Raw genomic sequence first — 13,887 nt, forward strand, 5'->3', positions numbered from 1 at the left:
CAGACCAATTTCTTCAGTTATTAAATTATAAATGAAATTAACTTGTCATGATTTCTACTTGCATGAAGACCAGGAATCTTCTCTAAAGTGTATGCTTTACAGTAAATTACAAGGAATCTGATTTTAGCTTTCTTACCCCTTTATTTTGAGATCTTTAGCTAGATTATTCCTTCTACAGTTTTTAAGAGAGTAAAACATAGCTGTCCTGATCCTTTACAATGTCTGACAATAGCTCAGTTTTGGTGAAGAGGCAGCTGGAAACAGCTGGTTGTAGCTCTGTGTTGGGAAGGAAAGATTCTGATCCCCAAATAAATAAGTGCATAAGGAAGGTAATGGGTCAAGCCTTTCCTGAGAGATTACTCTCCACCTGGATCTCAGCTTCCTTGCTCTGCTTTATATGGAGTATTGTAGTACTCTGCATGAATCTAAAAATGTGTCAAATCCAGTCCGATGTACTTGCATATTAAATGTCACTTTGGTTGCTCTACCTTAGAGCAGAACAGAGGTCATGAAGTAGCTTATGGCCTGTGGTCATTTAACCCGTGCTTTGAAAGCAAGCTCAAAGTGTTGATGTCATTTTATAAGCTCACAGACATGAGGTTGCATAGTTGCTTCACCAGGCTAGTGGGAGGTAACTAGTAGATGCTGGCAAAAGAATCAGGCATATTTTTCACTAGCCCCTGCTTAAGTCCAGTTTGGGCATGTTGTCCCTAGAGGGACCAGTGATCCTTCGGTGCTGGTACTGTTTGGGACCTGGGGTTGGAGGCTGGTCCTGGGCCTAAGGGTCTAGAATGATCTTCTTGTCATCCTAATTTTCTCAGCATTGTAAATTGAATCAAAGACTCAATGTTTAACTGAATGAAGATTGTACAACAAGGTTCAACAGGAAAAATACAAAGAATAATTAATAGTTTAACTCTTTAGCTAGTGTGCTGCTTCTGTAGTTATTGCCATGCGGTTCTTGGATCATCTGGGGCAGCTGACTTCTGGCTCAGCATTATAAGGCTCCGGTAACGCTTATTCATTGCTTCTCATCAAAAGCTATGTATTGCTGCATGGATATGGAGGAACTGGGGAAGAGATTTCCATCTTATATTGTTTTATCCAAGGGAAGGCTGCTTTTTCCACCTCCTATTCTTCCTTTGGACAAATCAAAATACAGGCTCAGTACAGAGACGTATGCAAGAAAAATTAATTGCTCTTGACAAATAAAGAGATCTGGTTTTATCGGAGCATTCTAGCAGTGCCTTTAACTCTAGATTGTGTCAATATATGAGCCTTCGTGACAAAATGAAGATGGATAAAGAAGGTAATAGCTCTCAGCTGCTCTGTTTTATTATAGTTGCAGCTGTAATATCAACAAGCAAATATCTGCAAATGAAAAAATAAAAATTATGATATGCTAACCAAAGTCTGAACCACACTATTGCATCTGTGATTTATCTTCTAACAGTCTAAATCAGTTTTTGCCTCTTTTCAGTGCCTTTCATATGATGACACTTGTGACAGTCAAATAACCTAGTCTTTATATACTTGCAGGTGAGCCCCCTTATTGTTTTATTCTGGCCTTCAGTGTCTTGCTGTCTCAGCAGGCAGAACAAGGGTGGAAATATTCCTGTAGCTTCTTTTTAGGTCTCTAACAATATATGTTTTTCTGACAAATTAGTTTAGCGTTTTTATAATTTTAAACCTTTTAAATATGCAAGTACATTCACGTAATTAGTAAAGACTATAATGACTAGAAAAATAACTAGATGAAAATTTTTAAACTGGGTCTGGTTTTTAAAAATATATACAACAAAGTTCAATAGAGAAAGTGAGAGGAATTATTGAACTTTGTTGTCTGCCCTTTCTGTTCAAAACTGTTGGTGTTTTTTTTCTTACATACCAGCTATACCATTTATAGAAGTCTGATGGCACTTGGGTCTATCAAGAAAAATGCTATTCTGTATATCCTTCTGCAATATTTATTCATAGCTTTGTAAAACAAAAGGAAAGCTTGGCAAAAAAACGGTGTTTTCGGAGAGTCTGGCAGCTAATATTTGGTTACATCATTGAGTACCATATGAGATATTATTTACAGTTACAGTTTACTCTAGGATTTTTAATATGAGTTTAATTGTTGAAGGAGAGAACTTCCATGTGACTCTGCCTGTAATAATTTTATTTAATTGTATTTCCTTTTCTAAATATGATTTCTTTAAATTCTATTTTGAAAATTTGTGATGTGTCGGAAAGCTCTGTGCTCTCTTCACCACTAAATCTCCACAAGGGTTTGTAGAGAACCTCTTCATTAGGCTTGATATGGCAAGAAACAGTTTCAACCTATTCAATAATTTAGTTGATGCTTTTTTCTTCACAGCATTCCAAGAAAACACTAAATCATCTGATACTTTAAAGGCAAATTCAGTTTTCCAGGAGAAGGAAGCTTGCTGCCTGTTGCAGAGTGATATGTTCTCTTCCCTGAAGTCAAACTAGAAATAGGCAAATACAAATGCAAATTTCTCCACCCCCTCTGAATCTGGTGAAAAAATAATGCTATGGTGTCAGACAGCAGCAGCACATACAAAGCTGGATTGCAGTTCTCATGTGGTATAGATACCCGCCGAGAACAACGAGACGGCAGTTGCCACTTTTTCTTACTTGGCCATTCTTATGATCCTGCTTTTCATTTCCTTGAGTCACCAGGTGTTTTCAGGGCAGCAATTGCAGTACTGACTGTGAGGCTTTAGTTTTTTTGGTGCTCCTCCTCCCCTTGCTTCTGTCCCAAGTAAATCCTGATCCTGAGAGCATGCCAACATCTTTAAGAGATGGTCCTGAAGAGCATGGTTGGCCATGGAAAACCTCATCTGCAAGTGTAATTGGGCCACAGCTGGGGCAGGCATTGAACTACCTGGAGGTCACAAGGCTGGTCACAGTAAGGAGCAAAACTGTGACAACTGTGGGGTTAGAAATCCAGAAGCCTCTGCCTGAGCAAGGTTCTGAGGATCCGGTTTTGGAGGCAGGGTAACTACATGAGTATCAGGGCTAAAGATGAATAGTGGGGCTAAACTCTTGTGTGCAGCACTTGGTGGTGACTTGTAGTGAGCTAGGTCTCTCTCTACTGGGAAACTAAAAAAGTACCTTTTAAAAATCCGGAGGTAGAACCACTGTCAAAACTTTTATTCTTGGTAAAATGTTTCTAATGTTCCCTAATCCATGGATATCTATCATACTACTTTTTTACTATTAGGAGTTGTGTTTCAGTAGCTATGTTGTTGTATTCATTAATTGTAAGTAGGTTGGTTGAAATGCCACACTTTCTAAATTGAATTTATGCTTGTACCAGTCTTCTGAAATGATCTCTAATTGTTTTTAAATGGCTGTGATCTGAGTTCATCAAACAGTCTGTATTTTCTGTGTCTAAAAAACGTTTTGGATATTTAGTTTTTGGAAATACTACCTCTGCAACTGAGATGCATATCATAATCTTACAGATACATAACCAATAAAACAGAAATTCTGAGCCCTATTCCAAATTTCCCTCCAGACTTTTCAGCATTATTTATTGAGTCATCAGCCATGTCCACGCACTTACTGATCTTCCCACTACAGCTGACTTTTTGGTGTAATTTTTTTCAGTAGAACTTGGTTACACAGGTGCCTTTGGTAGTTTCAGATAGGCAATTCTTTTGTCCTCTTTTTAAGAATGAGGGAACATGGTAGGCTGCCACTAAACACATGCTTTTTCCTTTTTATTACACTGGTATTTCATCATGGTCAGTAAAGCTTATCCTGAATTTCTGCCTGGTTATTGCATTGCTTTACTACCAGTGAGCCATGGTCCTGGACACCTGACTTGGTGCTGCTCAGAAGAAGAGATATTTTCTCCATTCCTACCTCACTCTGCTTTTCTCCTTTATGTTTTATGATTGCTGTTGCAGAGCTAGGGGGAGTAACATTTTTATGGCCTGAAAAAGATGAGTCTGCTAGAAAGTGTCTTAAACTCTGAAGAAACTACATGATGTCTTTTTTAAGCTGTGGGCTAGATACATTGGGCATATATGTGGTGTTGAGAAATTTGTTATTGCTTGGTGCTATACACTGATTTGTGCTCCTGCAGTGATGTGTTAAAGCAGAAAGACTGCTAATGAAATCTAGCAGGAGTGTAGAGAAGGGGATGTTTCTGTCAGGATACTTTGCTTCCTTAACCAACGCTTTGTGATTTCAAAACACAGATATTTAGAGTAAGTTGCTGATGTTTCTCAGAACATCTGGTTTCTAATCAAAGCAGGACTTTTTATGTTATTTCTCTGCTTTTGATGTGTCATAGCTTTGTCTGGGTTGCTGTCCAAGGCACTGGGCACTCCAGTGCTATTCCAAGCAATGCAGTAAGCCTGCAAGAACTTTGGGACCTAATCACACTGTTCTTTCTTGTATTGTCTTGCTACTTTTTGCAAAGTGTTTATAGTTCCAGCTTCATACAAAACAACGTGTCATGTGACATGGTTGGATGGAGCATACGCTAAGCAATAGGTCCCTTTCAGCTCAACAGGCTGTGCCTATAAATCAGGAGATATACTGTAATGTTCATCCTACCTGAATTGGTATCAGCTGGTCTTTGTTCCAGAACTGAGCCATACAGTGCCCTTCCAGGCATAAGCACAGCAGACTGTGAGTGCAGTATAACTCATGGGGGTGGGAGAGGTTTTATGCTTTGAGGCTAATTACCTGAAAACAGTACTTCTCAAACTGCAGCGTTTTTCTTAAATGCTGACATGAAATAAAACTTATAAAATACGGTTTTCTGTAGTCTCTGCATACTCTCTTCAACCTGCTGGGAGAGAGGGGTAGATTTAATCATTTCAGAGTACAGTTTCCTTCCTAAATGTGTCCAAATCTGGTTCCTACTTGGAAGGCAGATCATGGCAGAGGATTTCCTGATGCTAGTCCTTGATGTATTCCATTTTCACAGATTTAGCTGAATTTTACATATGGCTGTGCAGCCATTGGAGTGATTGGATTCTGAGCCTGAAATGATTAATCTAATACAAAAAGTCCTATGGCAGAAGGTCATTCACAGATCTGTGATTGTCCATTGAAAAAGCAGTTACTTTGGGTGCCTACTTCTTATTTCTCTAGAAGAAAAAGTCTTGGAACAAAGTACATTTCTGACTTGTGTTCAGAAAACAAGAGCTGGTTTCAGTCTTTGATATTCTAGTTACTAGAAGCTGAACTTCCATTTAATAGCTGTCCTTATACATTGTATATGATGAAACTGGAAAATATGTTTCAGGAGTTGTGGTCAAGAATGAGATGTCAGATAGAGCAATTTAATGAAAAGTGTATTGCAAATCTATCACAGCATTTAACAGAGCTGTCAGAATCTTTTTGCCCAAGGCTGATAATGAATATTTATGTCAATAACCACAAAAATTTTGGAATCTAACTGTTGCACCTAATTAGGATCATGTGCTAAATTGGTAGAGAATGGCTGGTGCTTTCAGAGGCAATCCAGATCTTCTGGTAACTGAAGCACATTCTACAGGTGTCAGTCTGCCTCCACTGATTATAGAGGAGGATGAGGATGTTTGTTCTTAGGTGAACGTAATATGGTACAATTCTTCCCTCCTCTTCCCCAGTGCTAGCTGTGTTAGAAAGAACAAAGCCATGGTGTGCATAATGACTTGCATTGCATTTGTAACGTACGGAAAGAAGATCCAGGCTAACTTAAGTTATAAATGGAAGAGTCAGACTGTCAGCTTGAAAACATATTTATTTGCGAAATCATAGTTTTCTTTGCATATGTAAGAAATGAATAAATAAGGCTGTTCTTTTCTCTTTTTTTAAACATGCATTTTAACATTATTTAGACTTCTCTGCAAGTGTCATCAACATTTTTAAGACCTCTGAGCTTAACGATCATAGTCAGCATGGATCTGATTAGTGTCTTGTCAAGCCAAAAATGGTCTCAGTTCATCTTGTTCTAGATGTCATGCTGGTAATTCCTGCCTCATTCACTCTCACATCTACCTATAACATACCTGATTTTTTTAAACCTTATTGTAAACATGCATCTCACTGTTCATGAAAATTTGTTTGCTTTCTTATTCCTCTATCGATTCTCCACAGCAATTAAACAAGCAAGATGGTACTATGAAGAATCCAGGTTCAGCAGTTAGACTGTAAAATGTAGTTTTTAAGTGTTGGGAACAAATTAAATCGTAATTACTACTGTGCTTTCAAACATGATAAAACTATGGGTAGTAGTATAGGAGACAGTTTATAAACATTTCTGATCTGAAGGGGGAAATACGTGATATGTAATTAATATTCTTAGCATACGGCAGTATGAAAGTTCACTCAAATCTGGTGAATTACTGATTCATGATATTGAATTGTAGCTGCTAAAGTTAAGTTGTTTTTATGTTAGCAGATGCAGATAACGGGTATGCAAGGGATTTAGAGAATCACCAGAGGAGTCCTCTGCAACTGAATGTTCATGGTGGTGCTTTTGGGGTTGTTTTTTGGGGGTGTTTGTTTCTTTCCCCTAGAGTTCCTGGGGAAGTAGAATTTTAGAGTTCTGAAAAAAAGATCGATGTTGACCTAGTATTTTGCAAAGGCTAACAGGATGATTTACCTAAACATTTGAATCAGACAGTATGGTTGTGGAAATAGTAAGCTATCTAACGTGGCCCTTGATGAAGATAATTAAAAGGAATATAGATCTGAGACAATCAGCATGACTTCTTGTTGGACAGTAGTGTCAACCTAACTTTAAGATAACCTCACTTAATTTCAAGTTTGGCTAATTGATTAAAAATAGTATTAAAATAAGATGGAGCGTAGATATAAGGGATTTTTAACACTGACTGTAATACAATTAAAATACAGAGAAGAATAAATAATGCGAATTAATCAGGTTTGCACCATATGTAAAGTAGTTTATGGTAATCTCAAAATGTGATTTTAAATAGGAAGTGATGATTGTACTTTAATAGTTCTAGATTCCAGAAAACATTGGTCTCAGTGGCTTGGAGCAATAGTAAAATTAGTATTTAATCCTTACATTTACAGATCATCTCTGGGAAAAATTAGAGAATAGTAAATAACCATCACAGGTCCCAGCCATTCTACATCACTTGGGCGGCTGAATTCAGTCAACCACACATGTTCCATGTTTGCAGGCATTTAATTTGGTCATGCTGGAATAGAAGTTAAACATTTGAGGAAGGGAACTGAGCTCCGGGAAGTAGTTATGAAAAAAGCAAGAGGATGATGATGATGGTTAATTAACAGTTTATGATATCTCAGGGTGAAATTACCCTGAACTCCCTTAATCTAGTCTAAGGTTTATAAAAAGGAAACTTTAGCAGCAGTGTTTTTTTCTGTATTTGAAAATGATGAGAGCTATTGGGATCGTGTTAGTCTGTGTCCTGAATGTAAGAAGGAAGTTTGAAAACCGGACAAGATTAATTAAAAAATGTTCAATCAATCAAAGGTACATTTAGAGTTAATGAGTCCTGCCTATTTATCTTAAGGGGCTGCTTTAGATGTTTATGTACTTTTGTGGGAGAAGTGTTTTGATCAGATTTGAAATAAGGTCACCACTTTTTTTTTTTTTTTTAAACAATACCATCAAACTTCAATTTGACACTATTTTGTAAAAAAATCATTCAAGACCAGAGCAACAAGTAAAAAATCATAGATTTATTTCAAGCCACAAGTCTTCTTTTCTTCAGGAAAATTGACATAGAAATACTGGAAGAAATAGCAGCAACAGATAAACCATATCCACGTAATTCATTGGTCCCAATAATGATGCATTATCACAAATCTGCTTTCAACTGTGTCATTCAATTCCTATGGTATTTTTTTCTTGCTTTATTAATGAAGAATGAGAAGACCAGACTAACAGAAACAATCATTCACTAAAATTGAACCAATCAATCCAGAAAAATGACTAAATGACTCTTGCTATGAAACTTTACTAATTAAAATAAAAGCTTCATGATATCTGCGTTTTGCTGAATATAACCAACCAGTGGCAGTGTTCCCAGTTCAGATGTTCATAAAGCCTTTTGAAACTAATTGCCTAGGTTGCTTTAGCCTTGCCAGAGCCTAAATGCTGTTGTATTTGTCTACTAGAAGAGAAAAAGCTTTCCTGTTTTGTGCAAATTATGGCGCATTATATACCATAAACAAGATGATGACATGGGTGTTCATCTTCTTCACAGTGGTAAGGAACGTTACCACTTCAGTGAACATCAAGCTGCCTTGGTTTTAATTTCGAATAATCCATAAAGGTCAATTTTTATTACTGTTTAAGATTTCCAATTGCTGACTGATGGTTAACTCGATTAAATGAATAATGTCAAAATGTATTTAAGTTAAAAAAAAAAAATCCTGTTTAACCTTGTGGCAGTGTTTAATCCCTGTGATATCAGTTCTATTCTCAAACATTTTTGTGATGAAGCATCCAGTTTATTTGTAGTTAAACAAATATTCACAGTAGGGAAAATGTTTCCATGAATTATTCTGTAAACAAAATCCAGTCCTGCAGTTAGATGCTCATAAATGGACTGAAAATCATGTTTATGCAAAGAAAAGGCACAAATACTATGCTTCATTGGCCTCTTGCTTAAGCTTTTTACCTCCTGAGGGCCACAAGCCATGAACTGGCCCTTTGAATGGAAGGATAATTTAATTTATTCTCAAGAAGTCAAAATGTAAATTAGGACTAAATTGTGTTCATGATTATGGCAATAAATGTAATGCTGGTAGTGAGCCATGACCAAAATTATGTACTGAAAAAAGGTCTTCATGAGACAGAGTAGTGATATCACCCATCTTTCTCTTTGGGTAAGAGGAGGATCTTATTGCCCATGAAAGATGGGGGAGAAATGTGTGCCGTGTCATTTGTTCTTTATTGAACTTTCTTATGAAAATCTAAAAAATATTAAAAAAAATTAATTAGGGTGACACAAAAGACTGCAAAGCAAGCAGAAGAAAAACTAGTAATTTTCAGCAGGTTGTTTATACATAAAACCCTGGTCTAAACAAGACCAAAGGAAGGGAGAAATGGGTTTTTTAGGACTAGGAACATGGCTATTTAAATCAGCATGAATGTACATTTATACAGATTCTGAAGCAACATTCTAAATGAGCTCCCAGCTTGTTTTCTGGTATGAAATTTAAAAATGTAATCTCCGTAATTTCAAGCTGATCAATATGAATATGATCAGTCTTTTAAGTCATTCCTAATCAAGTCTTCATTTAAAATAAATAAATATATAAATAAATAAACAAACCCCAACAAAAAAACAACAAAAACGAAACTGCCTGAAGATAAAAAGTAGAACACCTTTGTTAAACATCCTATACATCACTGCACTGAAGTTATTTTGTTAAGGAATTAAATCTGTTTCTGCCAAATGATTCTATCAGTGAAGTGGATATTTTGTATTGCCATGGAAATGAAATCATAAAGTGCAATTGTCAGGTTTAAAAAGTCTATTGCACAATATGATGGTTTGTTTTTTTTCTTTCATTCACTTTCTCATTTCTACATAATTAATTTCCTGATTAAAATCTGAGTGTTAGTCTTGATTTGTATTCAAGGTAGGACGCTAATATAAAAAGCAGAGTCATAGAAGTGAAATAGATCATTGTTTAAAGTTGTACAAAGTTGGTTGTTTTCTTTTTATTTCATTATTCTGGGGAGATCTGTATCATTTATTTTACTTTGTGGTGAGTCAAAGACAGAAGTCTAATTCTGTTGGGTTGCAAATATTTCATATTAAGAGCAGAAACACAAACTAACTGCTTTCAGGACTGTAGTTACTAATAATGCAAAGGAAAAGTTTTTATATCTGAATATTAAATCATTCTCCACATCACAGTTCCTGGCTTTCTCCACTTTTTGGCTTAGTGATTACAATTAAATTTAAAAATATGACTACCTGCCTGTGGATAACTGACTAGCTGAAAAGGGTCACATAGACATAGTCCAGCTGGCTGAACAAAAATGCACATGGCTCAGCTTATCTGAAGTAAAGCAAAATACACTGTCTTTGGCTGTCCTTGTTACACAGTAACAGGAAGATTTTGGTGGGAAAAGAATGTTGCTGGTGGGAACAGATAACTACAGAAGAGAAACAAGGGGCGGGCTTGGTATTTAGGCAACTAACCAATAATGAGCTTAACTTTTGTAATATGTATGAGCTAATTATAAGAAGGCATAAAAGGTGACTGTAAGAGACAATAAACGAAGTCTGCTGATCATTCATATTGAGTGACTGTGTCTTCCCTCTGTCGCGACACCTGCCCTTAGACAAAGAAATGTCTGCTGGGTACTTGGTGCATTTCTAGACCAGGGCATTTATTTACTGTCTCCAGGTTTCGCTGTTGATAGTAATTATCTGCATTTAGATCTGCCTCTAAAATGAGCCATTTCCCGTTTTCATTCCATATCCACTACTTTATATATAAAGTAATTGCTGTAGCTTCACTATGATCTCTCTTATCTGACATACAATTTGTATAGCTTTTTATTTAGCCATTGCAATGCCTGGCTTCTGATTAAGATTCAGTTAAATTTTATATTTGGAGCCAGACCACCCTACCCCACCCCCCAGGGCACTCTTCCCAATTCCTTACTTCTCTCATTTTATAACCAGAAAAAAAAAAGCTAACCGCAAGGCTATGGGAGGTAAACAAATTAAGTCTATTTTACATAGAGGTAAGTATAGATTTGACTGATTCTCCAACATCATCTTTTTACCCTTCTTGAGCTTGTATTCTTGTAGGCATTTGGAGCTGGTAAGGGAGAGGCTTCTAAGAGTGTTGCTTTAGACCAGGCAGCAGAAAGGAGGATGGTAATCCTTCTGCCTAGTCTAACAGTCTTGCTCCTCGACAAAGATGGTCTTCATTCAGTCATGGTCTCCCTAGCTTTGAAGTTCTCACAGGTTAAAAATAAATTAAGAAAAAAAAAAGAAAAAAAAAAAAAGGGACATGAATCACAAATAAATAAGTTACTGTTTGCCAGCCCTATAAACAAAAACAAAGACCTTCTTTCTCAAGTTCTCACTGAAAAATGTACGAAATAAAACTATTTTGGTGTCAGGAAGGGGACAGCAATCCCAGTTCTCCCAAGAAGCTATTCAGGATATAGCAGGGCTTTATGTGATAATATTCTGCCCACAATAGAACCAAGTAAATGACAAGATAGAAGTGGGTTTATACTTTTGCAATTACAATTCTCTCAAATGTCAAAAAAAAAATATTTTCAGGCTATGGGAAGTGAAATGAATTTTTCAGCTCTATAACAGGATTTTTCTTGATAGAGAATTGAACTGTACCCCACAGTCATGCAATTTACTTGTCATAGGCCAATACTACTTTCATTCCTTAAGTCTGTATTTCCTGGATTGCTTTTGCAATGTATGTTTTACTGGAACTGTGTCATTTGCTGAACCCTTACTTCTCAACAAAGCAGTTGAAAAACCAAAAAACAAATAAAAATGCACCCACCCCCCAAAAAACAGGAGGAGAAGCCAAATCAGTGCTGAGAAGTAGGGATACTACATCAGTCACCGCTTGTCAGGCTTTCTTGTGTACTCTGTGTAACAAAAATCAGAGGGAAGGGCTTGGGGGAGCCCAGAAAGTAAATTGTTTTGACTGCATATTCACAGTAGAACTTAGATCTCTTAAGCCATTTGCATTTGAACATCACTTAGTTGCTTTTGTGGTTTACCTAACACATTAGTGGTGTGCTAGCTGACTCCAGTTCGGAACACTTCTAAAATCTTTCTTGATCTTGAGTCAATTCCAGGTACCGTCTGTGACAGAGTGGTAGAGAGAGAGAGTGGAGGAATGGATTCTGGTGGGGTAAAGCTGGAGCCTACTTGTTGGCTAAATAAAAGCCCAGAAGTTGAGGAGAGTGTTCCCAGGTTCTATACTTTGCCGCAAATCAGTGTGATTGTTGGTACAACTGCAAATTTCTCTTTAGCAGGTTGTTTTACAGAAAGCCTAATGTAATATTCAGTAATATAATTAACATGAATTTCCTTTAGTTTCAGGCAATCGTTCATTTGAGTAATAATTACATACACACAAAAAAAGGGGAAACTTTTCACAGCCATCTTGGCGGAAATGTAAATACTAGGAATACCCCAGCCTCCCCCATCTCTGCTGGCCTAGAGGGCTGTGGAAAGAATCTGAATCCACTTCTGCCAGCTCTTGGCTCTGGATTGCTGTTAGCTTATAGGCAAGTTACATAGCTTTCCCCCTCCTCAAGTGCTATATTTGAAATATAGGAATGAGGGTGCCAAGATCACTGGTGTGCTACATTGAAAAGAACTCTTTTATGAGAAAAGCTAGTTAGAGGATATAACAGCATTATTATGCAGTTTCATGCCTCTAAATAAGGATTGGCATTTTTTTAACTGACTGGTCTATTCCAAAAGCATTCGGTAAATGGGCACTTATGTGACTTTTATTTAAACCCTTCTAAAGATAGCCTTCCTTAATGATGTTTTCTGTTGCAAGGAGACTGATAGCGTGGCCTTTGTATGACCTTGTGATTTAATAAGCTGTACATTATAGCATTGCTACCTAATTAGTTAATGATACCTTGATCAAGTTAAATAAATGGATTGGAACAATGCTGTATTCAATTAATTTTCATTTTTAGCTAATTAGTATTGCTACTAATGCCTGTAATTCAAGATGGGGTTTTGTGTTGTGATATCTTATTCACTTCTATTTAAAACAGGAAAGCTAGATCTTTCCAGACTCAAATGCATTTATTACACCAAATGTAATCACATTTAACTTGTTGATTGGTGGCACTGGGTATGTATTTTTTACATGTAATGCTTGTGTAATCTGTACCCTGTTAGTACTTACAGGCCATATTTATGCCAGCTTTCTGAGTGTAGGAGTCCAGCATCAACTCCTCTGCGAGGTCTAGGGAGCTAAGAGGGAGTGGGCACAAGGTGGTGGGGAGAAAGGAATGTGTTATTTATTTGGGTGGTTGCCCTGCTTAGCTTTTAGCTATTTTCTAGACCACCAGAAATACAGGACAATCGCATTCCTTCTTCGTCTTATCTCCGTGACTGCTTTTAGGAGCACATGGTATTAATCTCGTTTTACAAAACCCCAAATAGGTGCTATTGCTCTGGACCCTCGAATCCCTGCTAGAGACAAAGTCAAGTTAAGAATCCCGGTTCATTGTTCCTATTTACTTCCCTAGACGTAGAAAATGTTGTGTGCCATTCTATTAGAGATGGGTGTAGAAATCTAATTCCATTTCATGTGTGTCGGAACCTGGTTTCTTTCTGGTCTGGAATGAGAACTGAGCACTTTGAAATTGTTTTGGCTTGGGGTAGTGTGTCTGACAAGCAGCAGGACAAGAAGCGATGGAGCTCAGGCACTAGTGTCTTCAGGCTGGCACAAAGCTGGAGACAGAAAGCCTTCAGTCTGCAACAGAGCTCAGGACATGGAGTTTGCTGCTCAAGTCCTGGGCTTCTAATCATATTGCTGATGGACTGCAGAAGAGCAGAGAGCCGAGACAGCTCGGCAGAGGCGGGATGGGCAGGCAAGCTGTCAGCAGACCCAGTGGGTTTTGAAGCCTTCCTGTCAGGCAGTTTTCACTGGAGCTCTGCCCTAGGTCTCTTCAACATATCATTAGGGTTATGAAGTTTCTTAGCGACATGTTTTGTTTTCTATATAAGCATGTCATTCTTTGAGTAATTTTAAAATACAGTATTTTGTCAGTTGGGGAAAGCTGAAAATGACATCAATGAAATGTCAATCTGGTATGCAATTTACTGTGAATTACAGTCATTTTCTTGCTTACAAATGCAAAAAAGGCAAAGTTTAGCTACAAGCAATTTCCTTGGTGTG

Source organism: Falco peregrinus, chromosome 12 (assembly GCF_023634155.1).
Source record: "Falco peregrinus isolate bFalPer1 chromosome 12, bFalPer1.pri, whole genome shotgun sequence".
NCBI lineage: Eukaryota > Metazoa > Chordata > Aves > Falconiformes > Falconidae > Falco > Falco peregrinus.